The sequence below is a fragment of the Triticum dicoccoides genome, chromosome 1A (genome assembly GCF_002162155.2).
Source record: "Triticum dicoccoides isolate Atlit2015 ecotype Zavitan chromosome 1A, WEW_v2.0, whole genome shotgun sequence".
Taxonomy (NCBI): domain Eukaryota; kingdom Viridiplantae; phylum Streptophyta; class Magnoliopsida; order Poales; family Poaceae; genus Triticum; species Triticum dicoccoides.
This window is the reverse complement of record NC_041380.1, coordinates 55140387-55152314: the sequence shown is the minus strand read 5'-3', so window position 1 is coordinate 55152314 and position 11928 is coordinate 55140387. Positions and strand designations below refer to the sequence as shown.

Below are 11928 nucleotides of genomic sequence, written 5' to 3'. Positions count from 1 at the left end.
GTTGACGCTTATGCCGTGCTTGTCGGGAACATCTGGAAAAGAAGGAACTCATTGGTCTCCAACTCCAGGAAAGGAACCGATGTTGTTCTCAAATGCTGCGCCGAGTTCCGCTGCTCGTCATCTGCTATAATTCGGTCTACTTTGGTAGCCTGCTGTGATACTTTTGATCCAGCTTTAACTATTTTTTTCCTTCTTAACTCTACTTCCTCATCGGTGTACCTTGTAACTTTTTTTAATATTTCCTTAGTTATAGACTTACAGTAACTTTATTTACAGTTTTGCTAAAGCATATCTAGATGTGCCATAAGTATTGCACATCTAAATCCTATATCATTGATCTTACGTTGAGATTAGTGTGGATATTTTCTTTTTCTTTTTTCTTTTCCTCTTCATGCTTAATTCACTCACTTAGGCTGGTCATAGTGGGGAGTAACTTAGACTAGTAACATACATATGTTACTAGTCTATGTTACTACCTTCATAGTGGGTAGTGTCATAGGTGTGGTAACATAGTTGCCTTCATTTATTACTTTGTAGACTCATTATGCATTGGAAACCGCTATGTGATGGTAACATATTATGTTACTCTATTTGCCTCTCTTCTCATTAACTACTTGCCACATCATCATTTTTGCTTATGTGGCATCTATGTTACTACCTATGTTACTCCAACTATGACCAGCCTTAGATGTGCAATAAGTAGGACACATCTAGATGTGCCCTAGACTTTCCCCTTTCTTTAATATTTCCTTAGTAACTTTTTTTAATAGCCCCTAATAATAAAGGGGCTATTGCCTTTTTTTAAAAACGCCGCCAGATTTGGTTATTATATATTAATACCCCCATCTGTCATGAGGAGACAAGCAGCTCGGTGGCTACGGCCCTGGTCTTCCCCTTTCTCTGCACGCCTCCAACTTTCCTCGCGCAGTAATGGGCTAGCGCATCTGCCGGTCGTGACGCTCCTGATTTTTATTATTTCATTTTTTGCTTTTTTCTTTATCATTTTTGTATTTGTTTTTCCTTCTTTAAATTAATCTGGGATTTTCAAAAAGCCAAATTTCTAAAGTTGCGAGTTTTGAAAGAATATATCAGAAAATCATAAAAATGTTCGTGATTTCAAAACACTGTTCACATATTATAAAAAAATCACGATTTTAAAAAAAATTTTAGAGAAATAAAAATGTTCATGATTTTAAAAAATTATCTTGTATTCAAAAAATATTCGGTAATTTGAAAAAAAAATGTCCATGAATTTTTTTAAATGTTCACAAAAATTAGAACGGATACGTAAATGATGGACAAAACAAACTGTCGCTTACGTAGAGGTTTTATTAGGGGATCTGTAAAAGTCATTTTATGATTTTATTTAGATCCTTGCCTATGTTGTCTCAACATAGCCGGTCCCAGCCCGGGTAAAGGAGGAGGGTTGTGATAGGCTTGGCGAGCCAACGTAAAAACTCAGCCACTCTTATGGAGATGAAACCCAAAAGATTTTTGTTGGGGCGTAACCCTCTCAGCGACGCGCCACATCGGAACCCGGGTGTGGTGGAAAATGGGCAAGGGCCGGGCCGTCACCCCCAAGTGGCGCGCCGTATCTTGATCCGGATACGGTGGCAAGTGAGCGAGGATCGGGTCGTCGCATCCTTAGTGGCGCGCTACATCGGCGCCCGGATGTAGTGGAAAATGAGCAAGGGTCTTCGCATTTGACTCGACGAGTGCGAAGGGTAAGGAAGCTAGCCGAGCCTAGGAGGATTCGCTTAGGTAGCTGGAACGTAGGGTCTCTGATAGGGAAGCTTCGGGAGCTAGTTAATGCAGCAATGAGGAAAGGTGTTGATATCCTTTGCGTCCAAGAAACCAAATGGAGAGGACAGAAGGCGAAGGAGGTGGAGGATACCGGCTTCAAGCTGTGGTACACGGGAACGGCTGCAAACAGAAATGGCGTAGGCATCTTGATCAACAAGAGCCTCAAGTATGGTGTGGTAGACGTCAGGAGACGTGGGGACCGGATTATCCTGGTCAAGCTGGTAGCTGAGGACTTGGTTCTCAATGTTATCAGCGCATATGCCCCGCAAGTAGGCCACAATGAGAACACCAAGAGGAAGTTCTGGGAAGGCTTGGAAGACATGGTTAGGAGTGTACCGATTGGTGAGAAGATCTTCATAGAAGGAGACCTCAATGGCCACGTGGGTACATCTAACACAGGTTTTGAAGGGGCGCATGGGGGCTTTGGCTATGGCATCAGGAATCAAGAAGGAGAAGATGTCTTAAGCTTTGCTCTAGCCTACAACATGATTGTAGCTAACACCCTCTTTAGAAAGAGAGAATCACATCTGGTGACTTTTAGTAGTGGCCAACACTCTAGCCAGATTGATTTCATCCTCTCGAGAAGAGAAGATAGGCGTGCGTGCCTAGACTGTAAGGTGATACCTGAAGAGAGTGTTGTACCCCAGCATAAGCTGGTGGTTGCTGACTTCCGCTTTCGGATTCGTGTCCAGCGGGATAAGCGTGCCAAGGTCGCTAGAACGAAGTGGTGGAAGCTCAAGGGGGAGGTAGCTCAGGTATTCAAGGAGAGGGTATTTAAGGAGGGCCCTTGGGAGGAAGGAGGGGATGCGGACAATGTGTGGATGAAGATGGCGACTTGCATTCGTAAGGTGGCCTCGGAGGAGTTTGGAGTGTCCAGGGGAAGGAGAAGCGAAGATAAGGATACTTGGTGGTGGAATGATGATGTCCAGAAGGCGCTTAAAGAGAAGAAAGATTGCTTCAGACGCCTATACCTGGATAGGAGTGCAGACAACATAGAGAAGTACAAGATGGCGAAGAAGGCCGCAAAGCGAGCTGTTGGTGAAGCAAGGGGTCGGGCATATGAGGACCTCTACCAACGGTTAGGCACGAAGGAAGGTGAAAGGGACATCTATAAGATGGCTAAGATCCGGGAGAGGAAGACGAGGGATATTGGCCAAGTCAAATGCATCAAGGACGGAGCAGGCCAACTCTTGGTGAAGGACGAAGAGATTAAGCATAGATGGCGAGAGTACTTCGACAAGCTGTTCAATGGGGAGAATGAGAGTTCTACCATTGAACTGAATGACTCCTTTGATGAGACCAGCATGCGTTTTGTGCGGCGCATCCAGGAGTCTGAGGTGAAGGAGGCTTTAAAAAGGATGAAAGGAGGCAAGGCGATGGGCCCTGATTGTATCCCCATTGAGGTGTGGAAAGGTCTCGGGGACATAGCGATAGTATGGCTAACCAAGCTTTTCAACCTCATTTTTCGGGCAAACAAGATGCCAGAAGAATGGAGACGGAGTATATTAGTACCAATCTTCAAGAACAAAGGGAATGTTTAGAGTTGTACTAATTACCATGGAATTAAGCTGATGAGCCATACAATGAAGCTATGGGAGAGAGTCATTGAGCACCGCTTAAGAAGAATGACAAGCGTGACCAAAAATCAGTTTGGTTTCATGCCTGGGAGGTCGACCATGGAAGCCATTTTCTGGGTACGACAACTTATGGAGAGATATAGGGAGCATAAGAAGGACTTGCATATGGTGTTCATTGACTTGGAGAAGGCCTATGATAAGATACCGCGGAATGTCATGTGGTGGGCCTTGGAAAAACACAAAGTCCCAGCAAAGTACATTACCCTCATCAAGGACATGTACAATAATGTTGTGACAAGTGTTCGAACAAGTGATGTCGACACCGATGACTTCCCGATTAAGATAGGACTACATCAGGGGTCAGCTTTGAGCCCTTATCTTTTTGCATTGGTGATGGATGAGGTCACAAGGGGTATACAAGGAGATATCCCATGGTGTATGTTCTTTGCGGATGATGTGGTGCTAGTTGACGATAGTCGGACGGGGGTAAATAGGAAGTTAGAGTTATGGAGACAAACCTTGGAATCGAAAGGGTTTAGGCTTAGTAGAACTAAAACCGAGTACATGATGTGCGGTTTCAGTACTACTAGCTGTGAGGAGGAGGAGGTTAGCCTTGATGGCCAGGTGGTACCTCGGAAGGACACCTTTCGGTATTTGGGGTCAATGTTGCAGGAGGATGGGGGTATTGATGAAGATGTGAACCATCGAATCAAAGCCGGATAGATGAAGTGGCGCCAAGCTTCTGGCATTCTCTGTGACAAGAGAGTGCCACAAAAGCTAAAAGGCAAGTTCTACAGGACGGCGGTTCGACCCGCAATGTTGTATGGCGCGGAGTGTTGGCCGACTAAAAGGCGACATGTTCAACAGTTAGGTGTGGCGGAGATGCGTATGTTGAGATGGATGTGTGGCCACACGAGGAAGGATCGAGTCCGGAATGATGATATACGAGATAGAGTTGGGGTAGCACCAATTGAGGAGAAGCTTGTCCAACATCGTTTGAGATGATTTGGGCATATTCAGCGCAGGCCTCCAGAAGCTCCAGTGCATAGCGGACGGCTAAAGCGTGCGGAGAATGTCAAGAGAGGGCGGGGTCGACCGATTTTGACATGGGAGGAGTCCGTTAAGAGAGACTTGAAGGATTGGAGTATCGACAAAGAGCTAGCTATGGACAGGAGTGCGTGGAAGCTTGCTATCCATGTGCCAGAGCCATGAGTTGGTTGCGAGATTTTATGGGTTTCACCTCTAGCCTACCCCAACTTGTTTGGGACTAAAGGCTTTGTTGTTGTTGTTGTTGTTGTTGCCTTGCGCGTCGGGTAAGAAAAATGTTTATGTGTTCTGTACAACGCCGAGCCTCCAAAAATTGACACAATTTTCTATGGGTTCATTTTTGTAAGTTATATGAAAATAACTAAATGTTTATTTTGCCTCCATACATAACTATGTTTATTCTGATGCCACAGTTTTTACTGGTTATGGAAAACACCGCTATGCTATGTCAAGGCGAGACACACCAGTCTAGCTCAGGCATTGTCCATCAATGTAGTTTGCTCATCCAAAAAATATTTCATTATGGCGCCTTACAAAATCAAGTCATTATGAGACCATTAAACTTTCAGTTTTTAAAATGATCTTTTAAAAGTCCGTGGGGGGTTCCCCACGTCCAGAGCTTCAAAAAAAAGTCTGTTATCTCATCATGACATCATTCATACATAGTTACGAAATGACATATTAAAAGTCCTTATTTCATCCTAGCAATTGATTTGGACTTTTTTTTATCTCTATGATATCTGCATAATCTGATTGTTTTTTTCCCGTTGTAACACACATGCATATTTGCTAGGTCCTATTAATAAAGCACGCATTGCTTCTGTTGGGTTCACTGTCACGACGTGTTTGCAGAAAAGTTCATACAGTTTTTGACAATTGAACCCGCAGTCCCTTTGTAAGTTGGTCCGAGAAAACGTTTTGGTTTTGCAAATTAACCCTGCATTTATTTGTATTTGACCCACGATTCTTTATGGGAAACACTTATCATCAACCAGCAGATAACTGGGCCACGTCCGTCACCTTCCCTGCGTGACACGCGCCCCGCATATCATCCTTTAATAAACTCACTTTTGCAACAAGAAATATGCTTTCGAAACATATGCAATGTTGCAATACTCTATGACAAGTCTATATTTTACAACAAACTTCTTTTGTGAATTATTTCTGCAACAAGACCTCAGTTGCAAAAACAAATTACAACAAAAGCTCAGTTGCAAAAAAATACAAAAAATTTGATGTTGCAAAAATAATATTCCGCAACAAGACTTGTGTTGTAGAAATAAGTCCGCAACAAAACATGCGTTGCAGAAATAATTCCGCAACAAGACCTGTATTGCAGAAATAATTCCGTACAAAGACCTGTGTTGCAGAATGGAGGCATGTTCAGCCGTATGATGCGGTAAATACGACGGCTCGTGACCCGGCTGAAAGAATCCCAACAGTTATCCCCTTGCTCGAGCGCTAACCCTTCTCGGCCTCCAAGCCGCTCGCCCTGGTTGCCGCCGCCGGCCTCCATTGGATCGCCTCGATGCCCGACGCCCGAATCTCGCAACCCTCCACTAGATGAAAGTCGCCGCCACCACTAGACCGTTGATGCTGCGTTGATCCTCTCTCCCAGAGGCGCCACCATCTCTGAGCCCGTGAGCCGCCGTGGATCTTGTGCTGATGGGGCTGGCCGCCTTCGTGGCCCTAGCGAGCTTGCAAAGCCGCTGCCGGAGACCAAACCCCCGACCTCTACGAGCTAGCTAGACGCCTCGCCATGCCCCCTGAGCGGCTGAGCCCCGCAGCCACCTCGCCAGCCACCGTTGGAGCCGCATGCGGACAGGGACGAGGACATCACGTACAGCCAGTGGCGGATGTACAGGGTGGCCAGGGTGGGCCGCGGCCCACCCTGGGATTTTGAGACAGCCTACTATATACTTATACATTTTAATTGGGCCTGAAAAATACCCAGCCCAGTAAACACACCCAGGTCCACGACGAACGCAGCCATCCGCTCAGACCCAGTCGTCCTCGTCCTGATGCCCTCGCAGTCTCGCACTGCCGCCCGACCCCGACCCCGGCGCGGCAAGCCGGCAGCCGCCTCCCCATTCCTCGCCGCCGGTCGCGCCCCCTCCGCCGTAAAGGAAGATCCCGCCTCTCGTCCCGCCCGCCCGTGCGGCCCTCGGGTCCAGCCGACGCCTCCTTGTGTGCAGCCCTCCAGCGAGCGGCTGCGCCCCTGTCGTCGGCCGGCTGCCGGGACTGCTGGCGCCCCTGCCCTCGCGGCCTCGCCCCCCTGCTGCAAATCTGGCCAAAACCAGAATACCCTGCCTGATTTAAGGTACCGATATACACAAATTTCTGATTTAGAGTTTGCTTTTTTGAACTATGCTATCCACTACATGAAGAACATATACATAATTCTGCAAATCATTTAGGCCTCAATTAGCTTTATTGAGAGAAAGTCGTTTTCTTGCAGATTTGTTGTAAAATGAAGAGGGCCGGAGATCACTTTAGAAGAGAATTTTTTTGGAGTCATTGATCAAATTAGTCAAGAGCTTGAAAATCGGTTTGATGAGATCAACATGGAGTTGTCATCTTCTATATCTGCTTTGAATCCCGCCAACTCATTTGCTGCTTTTGATACACAAATGGTATGCAAGGTACAAAGAGTTGTTGAGTTTTATCCCAAAGATTTTTCAAGTGATGACTTGATACACCTTAAACTACAAGTTCATAACTATATAGATGACATGAAAAAAGATGACAACTTCCGAGGCCTTGGAAATCTTGTTGATCTCTCGGTTAAGCTTGGTCAAATAGGGAGACATATAGTTCATCATTTGGTGTACTTGCTTCTAAAATTGGTATTTATTCTACCGGTGGCAACAACAAATGTTGTGAGCGCATTTTTTGCCATGAGCATAGTCAAGAGCAAGTTGAGAAATAAGATGGGCGATAGTCTTTTGGATGATTGTCTAGTCACATGTGTTGAGAGAAATCCTTTCTCCAAGGTGAATGAACATGATATAATTGATACCTTCATGACAATGCAAAAGCGTAGGCCGAAAATATAGTGTTTTTAAACTTCTCAAGGTATGTCTATGATCCATGTAGTATATATGTACTATGTAGGTTTCTTTATGCAAAACTTAGTCTTAATTGAGAATTCTAGTTTGTTTGTAAGACCATATTGATCTATTTCTATGTGATACTGTGAACTAGTTAGAACATTCACATGTCGCATTTTTTGTCAAATTTTTTTTTGGGGGGCGGACCACCCTGATGTGAAAAGCTAGCTCCGCCACTGCGTACAGCGGAGGTGTTCCGGGATGATGAGGAGTTCCAACAAATGGAAGAAGCGGCGGCACTCCCCGACAACCTCCTTCGTGGAATCCTCGAGCGCCTTGATCCGCGCAAGGCGGCGACCCTTCCCTCACTGGCTCTTCCTCCTGCACCTTGACGTCAGCCACTTCCCTGGCGCTACACGGGTCGAGATCATGGGCACATTCACGGCCACAACACATCCAGGTATCCTCCTCCGGACGGGTGCAAATGTGACTGCAAGATTGCTATCGAGGCCTCCCCAGCTTCTGCATGCCGGTCCTGAAGGGAGCATATATACTCATTGCTTCTCATTCCATATTTGTTCATTACGTTTATTTGCTAAATTGATGCTCATGAAGTCATGATTGACTAGTTGTTGTTCGAATTTCAGAATCATTTGCATCTCTTTGTTACCAAATTTTGCTGCAACCGTTCTGCCTGCAGGCAGGGATTCTTGGCCAACCCCACATCCTTCTCCTAGCCGCGTCCAGGCAGGGAAACAGTGATCCAGCGGCAATGACAAAGTTGATTCAAGCCAGCTCCTTGCCTTGGTGAAGCTGTGATGTGGGATGGCGCCATGGCAGTGGTACTCCAGCCCAATGCCACGATGCAAGAAGAACCGCTCAATATTTCCTCAGGTTTAATCTTCTTTCTCAATTCCACGGGTTCCCATTGATTAGTATTTGGTGGTTAACAAATGGAATTACATGATGCTTAGAATCAATGGATTCATACCTTGCATGGTTGGAATTTGAATGTGCTTAGCCGTATTGATCATTTGTGTACATACTAGATTGGTCAGACCACACACGGGCATTTATATAGTCGTGAAGCATGTTGCTTTCTTCAAGTGATTGCGTTAAGAACAGGGAAATAATAATACTGCTAAGTGATTCAGAGTTAAGTGACTAGTTCTTAAAGAGAGAGGAGGCATGCTGGCCATATTCTGAGACTGATACAAGGTGGGTTGGTGTAGTTAGGATTATAATGTTAATCTGTTGATACATCATACAAAATAGATTATAATGTTAATATGTTGCTGCTGCCCTTGTACAGAAGTGGAATATGTTAATTTGCTTCTGCTGCTACACAAAGAAAAGTGCAGTGGAGTAGCTACTGCTCCGCTCTAGAAACAGAGCACGCAGCCAAACAGAAATGCAGTATATAGAGACAGACAGTGAAATAAATGATGGCTGAGACAAAATCCATATACTGAATAAACTTACCAACTTACCACTGAAAGGATATGGAATAGATCACTGAAACAAAGGGCTCCCTGCAGCCCATCTCCCAAATGCAACAGGCTATGCATGCCCAATATTTGATGTGTGACTGACTTTTTTGTGTCAACTGAGTTCTTTTGTGTTGTTATTACAATCATCAGTGGAGATTTAAAAAAACATTGTGGATTGGTAAGACTAAGTTCAAATTATCATATTTAATGGGTCATAATTTTTTATTCCAAAAGAAGATGTTACACAAAAAATACATGATTGATTTGATAAATTTAGATGTTACCAAAGGTCATGCATGTCGCTGCTGCATGAATTCAATCGATATTTCTTTGTTTGAACTGATGTATAATGAATGTAACTGATTTGCCCCCCTCGGATCTACCTCTGTTTCAGTTTATCTTTTCTGAAAATTGGTGCTACTTCCGATTGCTCACTATTTTCAGTTTGGATGATATGATACAAGCCCCTGTTTCAGTTTATTTTTTTCTGCAAAATTATTGTTACTAACCAAGGATTGAACCAAGAAATTTCATGTTGTTGACTACATATACCTGAACATGGTGGCTTCAACTTGGTTACAGTAATTCTTGGGCATGATTCTGGAGTAATTCTTGAAGTTTCATATATTCTGCTATTTCTTCAGTTATCAATTAGCTTAATTGCATACACATGAATAGATATGCTTGCTGCACCTAGCAAAAAAGGATTAGGAGGTGTGTTCAGTGGAGTGGATTTAATTGGTTTTGACATCTCTGTAATAGACCATATCCATCGACTTTGCAGCCGTCGTCTCCATCGACTTCGCCGCAAGGCCATCTGTGATCACCTCCGCCGACTTGGGAGGAAGACCATCAGCTATCACCAAGACCTAATTTGCCACAGGTACTTTTGGAGCATCTGATGGGTCTTGTCTGTTTGTCAATTCGTCAGTTTAATGTAGCCAATGTAGCTGTTGCCGACAGTAGACTACATTTGACTGACAAGCAACACATGCCCTCCTACATTTGACCGACAGATCCTGTTTGTACTTGACAGCAGAAGACTAAATTCGTAAAAGAAGATGTCTGTGATGAGTTCACTGGTTAAAAAAATACAGGATGCTTCAGTGACCCCATTGTATGAATATGTTTGTTTAAAAACAAGCTAGCATGTTCCTATATTTTCTGTTATGTATGTTAGTTGAATTTATTTAAAACAATTTACAAAACGAGTTTACTGATGCCTGGAGGTAATTAGCCAGTCACTGAATGCTTCCTCTGTTGATGTTGCTTCTTTAGGTAAAGACCTAGCCAAATGGGGATATGCAATTTGTATATGGGGATCCTCAATTTATTTTTTGCAGTAACCTGAAATTGTTTAGCAAATATTTATTGGTAGCCAAGAAACTTACTCTGATAAATAATCTACAATCAGAAAATTAAGAGTATGTTATTCTTCTAATACATGTCCTGTTATCCACGTAGCAGATCCGTCATGTTTCTGCAATGTCACATCCACACTCAAGCTAGAATGCAGATAGAGGATTGGACTTTCAGTATACCGCATAATAGAGATGTGTCATGCTATCTAATCATGGTTTGGAGAGGTTAAACTTCATAGTTATGTTTTTCGGTATGCTCAGAGATAATAAAACTTGATGAGGCCTCTTACAACGCACTGCTGATATGACAGATCGAGGGAAAGAATTAAAGAAGATATTGCTAAAATGAATACCATTTTAATTGCTATTTCCTTTACAAAAATCCACTCTTGAGCTTTGCGCCAATCAATTTCTTCCTTTGTATGACTTAACCTTCATTTCCTACTGATGCAGATGTAATTTTGCTTCAGGGCCATGCATAGTAGTTCTTCGAAGCCACTAGGCATCAATTGACAGGGTAGAAAGTGTTTCTATTAGTCCCTTTGATTTTCTTCTACTTGGGAAGTTCCTACATGTATTAGTAGCTAATGCTTTTGTCCTGTGCTTTAGGACTCACCTTGCTGCAGATAGGTGTCCACATGCTTCATGCTTTTAAGTATCTGTTTTCACGGGATAATTTGTTGGGAACGTAGCATGTAATTTTAAAAAAAATCCTACGATCACGCAAGATCTATCTAGGAAATGCATAACAACGAGAGGGGTAGAGTGTGTCCACGTACCCTCGTAGATCAAAAGCGGAAGCATTAGATTAACGTGGTTGATGTAGTCGAACGTCTTTGTGATCCAACCGATCAAGTACCGAACGTACGACACCTCCGAGTTCAACACACAGCTCGATACGTTCCTTGAACTCTTGATCCAGCAAAGTGTGGGGGAGTTTCGTCAACACGACGACGTGGTGATGGTGATCAAGGTTGTCAGAATCGTGATTTTGAATCGGATCGGAGCTTTGATGGTTGGATCGCAAATCATAGGATCTTCACTATCAGGATCGTAAAGTCGTAGATTCTAAGAACTAAAATCGTAGAATCATAGGGGTTAGTTTGGATCGTAAAGTCGTAGAATCGTATAACAGAATCGCGATTCTGACAACCTTGATGGTGATGGTGATGTGATCCGCGCAGGGCTTCGCCTAAGCACTACGTGAATATGACCGGAGGAGTAAACCATGGAGGGAGACACCGCACATGGCTTGGAACAATTGGTGTGTCTCCAAAGGATGCCCTGCCCACATATATAAAGGAGGGAGAGGGAGGAGGTCGGCCAGTGGGCGCGCCATAAGGGGGCAGTCCTACTAGGACTCCCAGTCCTAGTAGGATTCGCCCCCCCTCTTATTCCTTCTCATGGAAGGGGAAAAGGGGGAAGGAGAGGGAGGAGGAGAAGGAAAGGGGGGCGCCGCCCCCTTCCATAGTCCAATTCGAACTCCCGTGGGGGGCACCCCTTGTGGGCTGCCTCCTCTCTCCCCTAATGCCCATAGTGGCCCATTACTTTCCCCCCGGGGTTCCGGTAACCTCTCGGTACTCCAAAAAATACCCGAAAC

The 11928-nt window shown here is 44.3% G+C and overlaps 1 long non-coding RNA gene across 1 annotated transcript; it reads left to right on the top strand.

Moving 5' to 3' along the window:
- The first annotated feature begins 6467 nt into the window (after positions 1 to 6467).
- On the top strand, positions 6468 to 10157 carry LOC119362584. Its single transcript, XR_005173480.1, has 5 exons — positions 6468 to 6747; positions 6886 to 7060; positions 7702 to 7937; positions 8178 to 8371; positions 9752 to 10157. It is a non-coding gene; the product is annotated as an uncharacterized LOC119362584 (long non-coding RNA).
- The last annotated feature ends 1771 nt before the right edge of the window (positions 10158 to 11928 follow it).